Consider the following 15,371-nt stretch of genomic DNA (forward strand, 5'->3'; position numbering starts at 1 on the left):
AAGGCCAGACAACTGGGCATTACTTGCCCCTGTATTTTGTACAAGAGGCTTTGAGTTAGCATTTAGGCAATGGAATTCATCAGCGCTAAGAATTCTTGGGTATGCTGGCTCTGGCGACATCCCGGAATCACTATCACTAGGATGACCAAGAGTAAGATCTAATTTTGTAGACAAAGTACTAAGCATTGTTTCTATGTTGCATACTTTACTATACAAAAGAGATAAACATTTGTCAATTAGTTATTTAAATGTTCCCTCCTCCACGTCCCAATTAATAAGTCGATGTCCTTGGGCAGTTCCTTTTACCTATCATTTCACGCGCTCAGTTTTCCAGCTGGTGGTCACTTACTTTCACATTTCTTTGTAGTGGCTGGGGCACAGTCACTATCATTTTAGCGCTCTTCCCTACTATTCACCATATAGTCTACTTCAGGTGCACATGTGAAAATTGTTAGCACCACAGTGGAAACACAATTATTCCTTGAAATGTTACTGGGCTTTATAGCCTCTACAGGAGGATGTTCGTCTCCCTCGCCCAAGTTTAAACAGCACTCAACTAGATCTATTTCTTTGGATATGTTCCCCACCACACGTGCCAGATAGGTATCCAGAGTGTTCACAGGGTGGGGTAAAGTAGGCTAACCTCGCCCTTAACCATTTCCTTTCCCCTGGCCCTTTTTGTGCTTACTCATTGTAAGTGCCTTCTCAAATTGAAATACAAATCCAAAAAACCACGGGGTGGCCCAGCCTCCTCCAGGTGATAACGGGTGCAGGATGGGCCTGCCCTTGGCCCAGGGTTCACCTGGACATGGCCCACATGCATCCCACACCTCAGGAGTCTTCTCAACACTTTAAGCACTTCAGCAACAGGAGACAGCTGTTGACAATCCCCTCCTCTCAGGGCAAGGGACTCTGGTATGTGGAGTCCTCTAGTGTTAAAACACTTTCAGGTGCCCAGCACACTGCATCCCGCACCACAGGAGTCTTCTCAGTGCGTTAAGTTCATCGTCAGCAAGAGGCGACTGTTGACAGGCCCCTCCTCTCAGGGCAAGGGGCTCTGGTATGTGGAGTCCTCCTGAGTTAAAATACCTTCAGACCCCCAGCTCTCTACAATGTTAATTTTTTATGGATAATCAGTGTGTAAGATATCATATAGCCTAGCAGGTGTGATATCTTCAAAATGCAGTCTGAAATTTGAACATGTCTTATTCTATTTCGAGTAATAGACTATTTCAGTGTGATATCATTTTTTTATATATATCTTTTTAAATTGGTTGAGAACCTTTAGCAGGAATAACTTGTTTTGTGTTTGCAGTGAGCGTGATGCATTCTATGACTAATTTAAAGAGTAATACTGTGCAGTTCTGTTTTTTTTTCTACAATTTATATGAGTGTGCTTTTTCCCCATGGTCAACTATGATTATTTATACAGTACATTATGTATGATGTACAAGCATAAAAGCTGAGAACAGAAAATGATACGTTACAAAAATATGTGTTTTACAGAGTTACAGTTGTGCACTGCTTGTATATTAATATACATGATTATTTTTCAGTAATTTGAACTTTACTGTGAATTTTTTAAATACATCTTAGTAACATGTTTTTTTGTTTTCTCTCTTTTATAAAAGACCAATGGATTCCTTTTTTGGAGCTGTTTCATTAAGTATTCTTTATATAATTGTTATAAAATGTTTAACTAGACAAAGTAACAGACACTCTACGACTCACTGATGCAGACACTAACACATCCCTGCAAGCACTAATGCATTCACTTATATACTAACCTACTCAGTTATACAGACAATCACACACTAGGATTCACTAATACATACCCTAACACACTGATGGACACACTCATGCATTAATTATCATTCACTCATTCAGTGATACACAGAGACACTGATTCTATAAGTGATATAGAATGTGACATATCCTAGCTCTCCCTAATACATACAGCGACACACCTACGGACACTGTGATGCATTAAGTGACATGCTCACTCACTCAGTCATACACAGAATAACACACCCTAGGTCTCTGTAATAGATACTCTGACACAGCCATGGACACAGTTCTGCATTAGCTGATATTCACTCACTTAGTCCTAGTCACTCTGCACACACCCTGGTTCTCAGTAATTGATACACTGACACACCCATGGACACTCTGATGCATTAACTGACATCCTCAGTCACTGATTGATACACACTCTGATACACCCTAGGTCTCATTAATACATACACTAACACTCCCATGAATACACTGATGCTTTTGCTGATAAAATCACCAACTCACTCATATACACACTGATAAATTATGGGATGAACGAATTCATACACTGACACATCGATGGCCACACCAATCCATTCACTAACAGATTCAAACAGTTAATCATACACACGCTGACACACTATAGGACTACGTGATGCATACACTGATACACCCATGGATTCATTAATGCATTTACTAACACACTTAATTCTACACACCCTGAGACAATCTAGCACTCCCTAATACATGCACTGACACACCCATGTATACACTAATATTTTAACTAACATATGCACACACTCACTTGTACACACGCTGACACACTCTAAGATAAAATGATACATGCACTGATACACCCATGGATTCACTAATGCATCCACTAACACATTCACACACTTACTTCTACACACTCTGAGACAACCTAGTACTCCCTTATACATACATTGACACACCCACAAACACACTGATGCATTAATTGACAAATTTACTCACTCAGTCATACACACTATGACACACCGTAGGTCTCACTAATACATACAATGCACTCATGGACACACTGGTTCATTCTCTAATAAAACCACCAACTCACTCATATACATGCTGAGACACTCTTGGACTAACTGATACATGCACTGACATGCCCTTGGACACACCAACTTCCTAACTTCTGTAAGTACCAAAAGTAGTAAGTTTAGGATTTAGTCTTAAGTCAGTTCTGTGAATCGGGCCCTGAGTCACTCATATACTCACTGCAATGCTCTGGGACTAATTTTTATACATACACTGACATACTCATGGATTCACTAATGCATTTACTAAGACACTCTCACACTTCTACACACCCTCACACAACATATGACTGGCTAAAGTACACTAATATATCCACTGAGAAGCTCTTTAACACACTAATGCACTCACTGAGTTACTGAGACAGGTATTTACACACAAAGAAAGATACTGAATACTAACTGATTCATATACTAATACACCCATACAGACACACGTATACACCATATTTGCAATGAGTAAGTGACACAAAGAACATTAGCTCTTTTTAGATTATTTGGCTATGCTCTAAAAGTAACCTTTTTTGTTAAATTTATTTATTGCATTTTTGTGATGGATTAATGTACTCCAAAAAAACTTAGTGCTACTGAACTATTAAAAAATCAGTTCCATGTCAATGGACATGAAATCAACATCAGAAATAAAGGAATCAAATGTGGATGGTGATGACAAAAAAAGTTAGCAGGGATGAGTATTAACAGCATGTAAATACTCTGCAACAGAGGCTGTGTTTAGTCGAACAGCCATATGACACTGTGAACATCGGGTGGCCATGTCTGCCGAATTGGGGGGGCCAGAGAAGTACACCATTATGGTTTCTGAGGTGGATGGTCCTGCAACAGTCACAGATGAAAGAGAAGATGGGAAGCAGTTTCCTTCTCAGTCAGCATCCTCTGATACGTTTTCTTGTAGATATTCTTGACATGCCTCCACATGGAAGAGGTGTCTTGAATGTACTTGTTTGCTGTTCTGCAAAAAAGTTCTTTGCCACAGAAGTTGCATTTGACAATTTGAGCTGATACTTTATCTCACCTGGTGGTATACTGAAGTATCGCCAGATGTCGCTTTCCTTCCTCCATCGTGCAGACTGTTCTTCATCCTCCTCATTCTCCAGCAGAACAGGATCTTCAGCACAATCACGAGTTGATGCTGCAACCATTGTAAATAATTGTTCACTTTTATTATAGTGAAAACAGCAGACTCACCCAGGTATGTCCTCCTTCCTCAATAAAGTTTGATGTTTTAGATGGGGTTTGATAGAGAAATAAAGGTTTGGTCCATATGTATCCAATCAAATGAGGAGATTCTTCTTTTGGCCAACTACCCCTTCAGTAAGCCCCACACAGTGGGATTGCTAAGAGTTCTTTGGAGGCCACGCCCCTTTCTCTACCACTCTGCAAATGCGACTCCTGTCACACTACTGGTTGGGGGATGAAAAACACTTTACTGCAGAGGGACCTTGGGGGCCAAGAAGCTCTCCTGGTAGTTCATGTAAGTCCTACACAGTTGAATTCCCGAGAGCTGGTTGGAGGCCAAGCCCCTTTCCTCCACCACTCTGAAAATGTGACTGCTAGTTAAAAAAACTTTAGAAAATCACTTAAAAAAAACAAAGGTTACAGGGACTTTATAGTTAGGAATTATCATGTAAAAAAACTTTTGAAATTTACTGAAAGAAACTACAGGTTACATGAACGTTATAGTTAGACTGGCATTTCACTTGTACAAAACCTGTGAAATGTAGCTGTTATAGTTAGCTTGGCTAACTATAACTCACGCCCCCACAATGCACTGTTGATGATGTCACATAATATATCACTCATGACATGGTCAGTGACATTGCTGATGACATCACTGATGACCATCCGGCAAGTTGGTGTCAGTTCGGCCACCCCACATCATAATGTGCCCCTGTATGTGTGTTAGAAGTATGGGTCCAATTACTTCTGCAGAATAATACATCTGATGTGTATATATCAGTGTGAATGCTTCAAAATTCCTACCCAGGTAAATGTGTGTACAGGTAATGTCTATGGTGTCCCTTTAACCACTAAGGCTGCTAAGGCAGTTGACCCATTTCCTTCCTTTTTGGCAGCTTGTAATGCCCTTTTTCAAATCACATGTGGTTCTATGTATACCCTGGTGATAATTCCTCCTAAATTTGTGTTCTACGAAATTATATAGTCGAGATGAAAAGGTTTCAGAACCATCAACACATGCGGACATTATTCATATCCATCCTGCGCCATCTTGATGATCTCCAAAATGGCAGCAGAGAGGACCATGAGGAGTCAGATCTTATAAAGAAGAAAATTAACCTAATCGAGCAAAGGGTCTTTAAACGTTACCATCAGGTATACAGCAGTGTCAAAAAAAGCTGACTGAGATTGGAGGCCTTGTTGTCTCCTAAGAGATTGCCAGAAAGTAAATGGCAGTGGGGATTCAAAATAGATATTGATGCCCACAAGTGCTGGGAGGACATTTGCTGCTGGTTGGATTAAACTGCTGCATATGACAGGCGCAGCTCTTAAGCCATTAGAACCTAAGCATTCAATATATACCCAAAATAATTGTTTCCCCGAAATTAATGTATATAATCTTGCATAGAGGCAAAGAAATATATTTCAAGCATACAATCAATGTGGTAAAACCACTAATACACTCTAGCCATTTTTGGTGATTTTCATTAAATCAGAAAAGTATTGGAGACCCATGGATAGCAGCATGTTGGTGATTATATATACTTACTTTGGAATGTTCATCAATGCATGTGTCATACTTTGTAGTGCAATATGATGATCAGTACACAGTATCATATTGATGTCAATGTATTTTTTACTTCACACAGTTAAAAAGGCATTATGCACTCCTCAAGGTCTGCATGACCAGCTGGAGGTACATAAATATTTAAGTACTGAAAACAAGACTATTTCACTGGCAAATAGCTTGGACAAACAAAGCCATAGCAGGTCTGACTAACAAGTGTTGTAGCACGTTCAGAAATAATATTAGTTGATGATACACAAGGTTAGCACTTGTACAGGGTAGGGTTGGGTGAGCTTTCCATGACCCATGTATAATATCCATTATCACAAAAATGGACATAACATAAAAAGTTTAGTTCAATGCTCAACTGATACATGTATAACATCCATGTTGACTGTGTCAAATTTAGTATACATTTTCATTCACAGATGAACCAATGGCTCCTTATAAATTTGGCTCTATATCCACAAGAGGCAGCAGCAATGCATGCATCGGAAAAGAGGATTCAGGATGGATTAGGAAGACCTTGATTGCTGGGAGGGCACACATCACTAGGGGTCTCCCTCTGAAAAAGATAAGTGCCCATCCAGAGGTCCGCAAGTGCATCAGCAAAGTGTCTCTGGGATGAGAGCATACTGGAGAGAGATTGGTGGTGGTCCTGAAATTAGATGCCAGGAGGATAGTGAGGAAGGGGAACCTCCTCACCAGGAAGAGCCCATGTTGTGTAGGGATCAGGCTCCTCCAATATCACAGACTGATACCACACCCCCTGCTGGTCAAACCTGCTGATATTTTTCAGGGAAAAATACCTGATAGAGGAGCATGCAGAATCTGAATGTTATTGCCCCAAAAAATCATGACTGAGTGGTATTTATTGCGCTCAATAAATTCAGACTTAGTGAAGACTAATTATTTTAGATGCAATAAATATCACACCCATTTCAAACCACATGTAATGGGGACCAAAATGTAAGGAACTAGGAAGAAAAGGCTCAAATAACAATGGAACTATCTCTAATCTACTCCTTGCGCAGAAATGGATCCCCTTCATTTAAGTGGGTTTCCCCGCCTCAGACTTTATAACTAAACATACCATTCCACACAGCAGCCATGTTAGGGTTCAACTTGAAAGAAAAATCATGCTTAATAACTTATGGCCCATTTTAGAGTTTGGCGGACGGGGTACTCCATTGTGAACATTACGCACTAAATCCTTGGTACGCCTGCCTCATTTAGAGAAAGACGGGCCTACAATATTCTGTCCACAGATCCCTATTCGGTTCAGTCAACAGAATACTTCCTCCAATGGACCAACAGAGTATGAGCTATCAGACGTAGAACATTACACTGGCCACCCTATTTAGTGTGGATGGTGTCATTTTCCCCCCAGGCCTTTACCACCAGGAAAAAACAGGTACTGAGGAACAGGAAAAAATGCCCCACAAAACCCAGAAGAAAACTCTCAGGATGTAGGGGTCATTCGTTTTTTTGCTTTTCGGAAAGAAGCACCTGTCTTGGGAGTTTCTTTCTGAGAAACAAAAAAAATGTTAAAGTTTGGTGAACGGACATCAAAACAGAGTGCAGTAATCCACCAAACCCAATGTTTAGAAATGACTGCTGGGCCGGCGGTCATCTCTGAATGTGGAGGACAGTGTACCGTCAAGATGGCACAGGATGGATGGCATTGCTGTATATGGTGTAGACAGTGGAACACACAATTTATAGACATGATGTCATATGTCACAGCATTGGATCCATACTTGAATCCACACTTTAGTATTTCCAGGGATAAGTGGACTCTTCCATTTATTACCATAGTTGCAACGGGACAGATCCATGTATGAATCAACTACAGGAACTATGTGTACATTAGTTTAGAAAATTAAGCAAAGACATGCACATACTTCCACATGTATGTACTTTTTCAAATGAAAAACTGCCTTTGTGAATCGTAATCAATACCTTTGGCGCCCTGTATGGTTTGAATCAGGGGCATTGATGTAGTTGTAGAGTTATAGTACTCCAAGTTTATGATATTTGGTAAAGGTTGCAAATGGTGGAATTACTCACAAATAGATCCTCTTCTGGCATCAACACATACAGTGCCAAAACGTTATGGAAATAGAGACACAAGAGAGATATGCAGAAAGTGAAAGAGCACCATATTGTAAGTAGAGAAAAAGCTGAAAAGGAGTGCAAAGCGTTGCAAAAAAGGGCACGTTTTCAAACATGGAGCGAATAATATACCCCTTTGTTTACATCGTTGGCATCGTTAACAATTCCTCATTTTATACATCATGGGGATTAAGTGTGATGTAACTCCACCCTTTGCTCCTTTGATCAGGTTATGACTATGTAAAAATGACACACAGAATGAATCAAACCTAATTATTGAATCGGACAGATTTATTTAAAGCAAGGGTTGAGTTAATTGTGACATGGGAGAGGCGTGGAATAATGTTTGAAAACTTTATTTGTAGATATAGTTGCTGGGTGCTGAATATTTATCAGCGGTAGTGTCAGAAGGACAGGCAGGAACAGAACACCCTTCTTGGGGTTTGTTGCATTTCGAAATTGCTAAACATAAATTGTTAGAACTGAACTTTGAGACTCCATTTACAGAAGCCTGCACTAAATTGACACCCTGGCTTACCTCAAGAACTGTGGACTATATTCCAAATGACAGACTATCAAATTAAATGGCAGCAGACTTATTAAATGCAAGTAATGGGTGAAATGAAGAACACTGGCTACTTTATTTAATTAATCGTTTTCAATGTCAAACGCATTTGTCCTTGCTAGGCTCTGTAGCGAGTGTCTAAACTCGTTTTTACACAATATCAGATAAATGGAGGGGAATGAAGAAGACCTGCAGTGGAAGATGATGGCCAATGCTATAAATTGACAGACATTTCAAACAGGAGAGTACCAATGCCCACTTGTGTTGTAGTATGTGTGGAAATGTGTCTGCCTTCCTCATGTAGAAGTACAGGAACCTCATTAAGGGTCGCCCCATAGTTAGGAAACGGCTCCTATTGGTGGTTACAAGCCCCATCGTAATTATGAGATCCACTGGAACACTGCCTGTCTGCTTATGGTCACCCTGAGATTTTGCCAAGATCTTTGGACGAAAGACAGGTGAACACTTAGGAATTACTGAGGAAGTCTGACCCACAATTACTTGTTCTTCCACTACTGGCAAGCCCCCAATTCTCAATGGACACTCAAGGCCAAATGTACAATTATTCACCACCCTATGGGTTACCAAATACACTGTTATTGGTAGCTCTGCCTTGGATGGAGATCAAATGCTTCAATACCCTCAGTAGTCTGGAGGTGACTGTTAGAAATGGGATCTCTGGTTCGCTAGGGCTTGCGCCAAAGCCAGGCAGAGACCACCACTCTAGTCAGGGCAAGGGAGTTACATGCAAAAGATAACCAATGCTCACCCCCTTGGTAGCTTGGCACGAGCAGTCAGGCTTATCTCAGAGGCCTTGTGTAAAGCATTTACGCACGCACACAGCAACAACATCCCAGGAACACCACAAAGGAACTCCACACAAGGTTATATCAGAAATAGCCTTTGTATTCTCATTACACATTAGAATAGTTATCACATAATATACATTGTGCCACCTGGCACTAGGTCATATCTACAAGGGATTATTTACAGCTGGCAGGGCCCACTGGACCACTGTCAGAATCAGTAAAAGTAAGACATATCATAAACGTACAACCAGCAATCACTGGTAATCACTGTACTCAGCATCAGCCTGTAACATAAACCACATTATGCACAGTATCACATTAGGCGCAAATTACATTCTGCGCCAACCTCACCAGCATAAACACATTATGCAATCCTCTCATAAGTCTTAACACATTAGACAGTAAACTCACACATAAACACATTATGCATAAAAAAGGGTGCGTAAATCATAGTACATGAATCACATTTCCTAGCACCACATAATTCCCATAAGGCCTGGCGCCCTATTAACCTCATAGTCCCCCTGGCCAACTGGCCTTCTTGGAGGGCTCAAATGCCCTATGCCCACAATGTCAGGGCTACTGCCTATGCAGCGGAATCCACAGGCGCAACTGCACAAACCTAAATGTAGCAGCTGCCCACTACTTGCTGCGCAGCTGGGAAACTCACTGGCACCTCTGTGCCTCCGGTTCCACTCAGGTACTTTCTCTCATTTGTGCCCCTCTCATTGCAGCTGCCCGCTTGTACAGCGCAGCTGTGGCACTTTTCATGAAGGGGGCCTGGCACCTCTGTGCCCTCTGGAGCCCCCTAGTGGCATTAAACACATGCCCCCATCGTTGGGGCGACCCGCTCTCTGGCGGGTCCGCTCTGCACCAACACCGTCATGGTGCCGCGATCGGCACCAACAATGTGCATCATCATGAGGGGGGCACGGGGCCCTCTAGAACCTTGTACTTCACGTTGGAGTGGCTCACTGTCAGGCTGGGCTGCTCTAGATTCCCCCCAAGCACCGGTAATGTGCCTCGATCGGCACCGACAACAGAAAGATCACAGAGCTCCACTCACCAGCTGCAGGCAGGACTCCTCCAGTCGTCGCTCTGGGTCTCCTCTCCTTGCAGGCGGGAGTGGCAGTGCTTCTCTCACAGCGCGGGGCTTCCCTTCACTCCTGGGAGCCCTGCGCTGCCATCAGCGGCCTCTGCCGCCTTTTTCTCTTTACCCGGGCCACCTCCTGGGACCTGGGACTCTTCAGTGGTGCCTGGGGAGGCGGGGTAGGCTCCCGTCCTCCTTTCTTTGCCGGGGCTCTCCTCTGCTTCACGGGAGCCCCGGGCAGCAGCAACACATCACTCGGCCAGCTCCTCTCTCCAGCTGCGTGCGCAGGACTTCCCTTGAAAAACCAGAAGTCCCTCCCGCCGTCAGGGGCTTTTCAAAAGTGAAAGTCAAGCGCTCCTAAGGCGCTTAGGAGAAAAGTCCTGCAGCCAAAAGAATCAGTCCTCTGTGAAGAAGGGGCAATGCAGGGCCCAGGGAGGCAGCCCTCCTGGCAGCCCCCCCGGGCCTCAGCAGCAGCATGCCCTGCAGGTTCAGGAACAAATACAGCACCAAATACAGAACATTTTCATGGGGTCACAGCCCCTATATTTATATCTCATTTACCTTTGTGTCACAGCACAGGGCTTTGGGATACCAGTCAGAACTGGTTTAGTGGGGTTTGGAGCACTTTGTTTTGCCTAACTTCTCTTCCCCTTTGTCAGGCGGGGCTCAGTGATCAGACACACCACAGGGGTTGGAGCCAGCATTGTACAGCCTGGGCACAGCCCTATTCAGAGTCAGGGGATTTCTCCTCCCACTACTCTTATCCCAGGTGTCCCATTCAGCTTAGCTGACTCCCCCTGCCCCTCCTGGAGCCACCCACACCCAGGCCCGGACTGGCCATAGCGGGCACCGGGCAATCCCATGGTGCGCCGCAAGTGTGAGGGCCGGTTTTGAGCCCCTGGGGGCCGATTTTGTTACAGGGCAGTTTTTGCAGCATAGCTGCAAAATCGGCCCTGCAACAAAATCGGCCGAATACCGGCCCTAGAAAAGCACTCGGTGGCACCTCCAACCCCCGGAGTGGGGAGGGGGGGGCGGCCGAGCACTTTGCCAGGGCCAGTTTTGGTTCCCAGTCCGGCCCTGTCCACACCTCTCGGCTCCTGTCACTCACAGCCAGACATGCAATTCACATCATGCAGGCAGACACATAGCACACAGAAATGCCAACTTCTAAAAGTGGCATGTCTCCACCAGTCACCATAAATCTGCTCACACCATTGTGCAGCATTTATCCTCCCAAGTTCATACATACTAAACTCGACCCTGCACTCCCCTCATACCAGGAATTACCATGGACACACTTATCCCCCATGCATTCCTATGGGAGGGCAGGCCAATCTCACCACACACACTCAGAAAGTGCACGCACTTTGTACTGGGCCACCGTGCTAAAGTGCCCAGAGGCCTAAAAGCACTACCACCATGTCAGAGCCTAAGGCTAAAAGTTCAGGGGTGAACCTGCCAAAAAGGGCCAAATCCAACAGTGACTAACCTGGCAGTTCCAAGACTTCCAAACACAGACCAGAATCTCATTATTTTCGAGGAACTGGGTGGCCAGTGTTGTGACCCATAATGTGTCTCTATTGGATAGATGTGTGAATATTAAAGAATTGAGAGTTTGATGGTTATTTGTTGCCCAAATTGCTTTCCAGGCTTCTTCTGTTATCATTATTTAACAGATATGAGTGTGCTGCAGGAAAATCGTAGCCAGTCCCTGGAGGTCATACTGTCATCAGTATGCCAGGACCATGTTTTTCTTTTAGTAAATCCTGACGAAAAGCAATCTTTAACTCAGCCAATAGGTCTGGCTTTCATATACTACGGCATGCAAACACAAGCAGCCACAGTCGGTCTTCAGGGCACAGCTCAGTTCCATAGAGCACTGATCACAATTGAAGATGTACTGTTGTAAAAGGGAAACTCTCCCACTTCAAGTGATACCTTTCCTTAGAAGATCCCTGCTCGATGGTTGCTGCCAGTGGAGATCCCAGGGCAGAGATCCACAATACTAGACCACCAAGGAGGAGCAAATTCCTCCAGCCGTCCGCACTCACCGCACCAAAGGGTCAATACACTCTTTCTGCCACAATGGGGGCAGATTTAGAAAGTGTACCCCCAATTTACCCACCCTAGGAGACAGACAGCCCACTAGACACTAGGGAATATCATTTGTAATCAACGGGAGAAGGGAAGGCCCACATTGCATTTTCCTGCATCATTCCAGCCTTGTAGGTCATACAGCTTCGACCTTTGGGCTAAAGATCGGTTAACATCCAAGAAACCCTATGAACTCTGGGCATTTCTGAAAATTAAAGGTGCAGGGCAATCCAGTGTGGTGTGGATTGTGTGGATACTAGCATATACCAGCATATTTTCCTACCCAGAATGCTCTGGAATTTTCAAACCTATTCCTAAAAACACCCAGGTTTTCTCACTTTCCAATGAGTTCGGCTTCAGTATTTGGTGCTAGGGTAGTCCGGTACTCAGTTAACACTACAAACCCTGGGCATTTATGAAAACTAGAGATTGATGAAAATCAACAGTAGTGTGGCTTGCATGATCCAGCATTTTGTATCTAAAACATACACCTAAAAAACTATTTCTGCTCATTTTCCTTGAGAAATGGCTGCAGCATTCGGACTTGGGATCACCTGGTACCCAGGGAATCTACCAACCCTTTGCCTTTCTGAATTTTAGGAACCAAAGGTATTCTAGGGTGGCATGGATTATGTGGATCCTATCATGTGCACTTCAGGTGCCATCTTGCTGAGGGCAAGGGACGCAGGAGGCGGACTTCCGCACTTGGTGAGCTTATTAAAGCCACCGGGGGTGCAGTCAGGTTAGATCTTTTGGCCTGCGTGCTCTTTACTGCTGATTCATTTTTTAACTGTGCTTAATTTTAAACTTACTCGCGCTGCTGGTCATCGCGCCACAGAGCTGTTAGGGTTCATTTAAATCGCGCTGCTTACCTAGGTGTCGGATTCTTAGGCCAGGGAATTAGTTCAGGCTCTCTTGCACCCTAATTTGGACTTCACCCGCATTTGGCGGAATACAGACAGTTTAGCGGGTCCGACCGCCATCTTGGGTGGGGGTGAAGGCTGGGAGCACTTCGGGCACCATCTTGCTGAGGGCAAGGGACGCAGGAGGCGGACTTCCGCACTTGGTGAGCTTATTAAAGCCTTAAAGCCACCGGGGGTGCAGTCAGTTTAGATCTTTTGGCTTGCGCGCTCTTTACTGCTGATTCATTTTTTAACTGTGCTTAATTTTAAACTTACTCGCGCTGCTGGTCATCGCGCCACAGAGCTGTTAGGGCTCATTTAAATTGCGCTGCTTACCTAGGTGTCGGATTCTTAGGCCGGGGAACTAGTTCAGGCTCTCTTGCACCCTAATTTGGACTTCACCCGCATTTGGCGGGATACAGACAGTTTAGCGGGTCCGACCGCCATCTTGGGTGGGGGTGAAGGCTGGGAGCACTTCGGGCGCCATCTTGCTGAGGGCAAGGGACGCAGGAGGCGGACTTCCGCTCGGTCAAATACCATATTAGGATGGAGGACCAAGCGCGCACCGGGCACGACGTAGGCGCGCTGGAGGTGCGCCAGAGGTAAGCCCGTTTGTGCCCGTTCGCTCAACGGGCGCGCATAGGGCCGCTTCCTCTGGCCCTCCGCATTCTCCTCGCTTAGTTTATTCTCGGGCTGCCCTTTTAGAATTGAGACCGACTCAGGCGCCTCCGACTCGGAGGGCTACTGCTCTACCCTCGTTTCAATCTCTGTCTTGCGGACTGCTTAACGTTCGGTTGCTTTGTAAGCACCCACAGAGATTGCCTTCCTTATCGAATCCTCGGGGCTGGATGTTTTGTTTTTAACTGAAACTTGGACTCGGGAGGACTGTCTGGTGGAATTGGGCTTGGCTTGCTCCCCAGGCTTTAAAATCATCCACACTCCTCGGTTGAAGAACAGAGGCGGTGGAATAGGTGTCATTTATAGAGAAACGCTGGGTCTCTTCCAGCTTAAAATTAGAGAGGTTTCGGGCTTCGAACTGATGGGGTTCTCTATTAAAGATCTGGAGAGAGCACTGCTCACAGGCATGCTGTGCTATCGCCCACCGGGCTCTGTACCTTCCGTATCAGACTTCCTTGACCTGATATATGACCTATCTAACACCCACTCTAAGCTGCTGGTCCTAGGGGACTTCAACTTATGGCAGGGTGGTCCGCTGGATGGTGCGTTCTCCACACTTTGCCAAGCCTTTGGCGACATTCAGCTGCAGCAACTGGTCCGATCAGCGACTCACAGGGGAGGTCATGTCTTGGATCTGATTTTCGCTGATGCACAATTAGTAGTGGTTAACGATATCCTATGCCAATACTGGACCGACCACGCACTGGTTGCTTTCTCCCTCTGCATAGGGGACCATTCCTCGGAGGCAGCCGGTGTCGGACTGTCTAAACTGGGCAGACCTTGGTCCCGACTACTTAGCTCACCGTCACTGCCTTCTCTACTACCAAATAACTTTTGTCTGAGTAACTCGGTGGAGGAAAGTTATCTTACTCTGTGCCGGTCTATTACTAACAGGCTAGACAAGGTTGCGCCCCTTCGTAAGTCTCGAGGTAGATTGAACCGGGCTTGTCCCTGGTAAACGGAGGAGTTACGGCAGCTGAAACTTAGATGCAAACGCGCTGAGAGAGCTTGGAGGAAGCAGTACTCGACCTCAGCAAGGGCCTCGTTGGGGCTGGCACTACAGGGCTGTAAGGCTCAGATTAAGTTGGCTAAGGCGGCTTTTCTGGAAACCACTTTGAACCAGGCGCCTAATAAGTCTCAAGCCCTGTTTAAAATTGTCAGGGACTTGTCCCATCCTGTGTGCGCGGCCAACACGGTCTTTGCGTCGCAGGCCCTGTGTAACTCCCTGGCGGGTGCTTTTGAGGAGAAGACTGCAAAGATCTTAGAAGGCTTAAAAAATTCTTTGCCCCCTGCTCTCCGCTTGGGAGCTCCGGTTAGTCCGTCCAGTCGACCCCGGCCGGTTGTCTCTAGCCCTGGCTTGGGAGCTCCGAACGGGTCATCCAGTCGACCCCAGCCGATTGACTCAGCGCTCATCTTGGGAGCTCTCGGCTCGGGAGCTCCGGTTGGCCCGTCCAGTCGACCCCAGCCGGGTGCCCCTGGCCTTAGTCTGGGAGCTCCGGACGGACCAGCCAGTC

Source organism: Lissotriton vulgaris, chromosome 9 (genome assembly GCF_964263255.1).
Source record: "Lissotriton vulgaris chromosome 9, aLisVul1.2, whole genome shotgun sequence".
NCBI lineage: Eukaryota > Metazoa > Chordata > Amphibia > Caudata > Salamandridae > Lissotriton > Lissotriton vulgaris.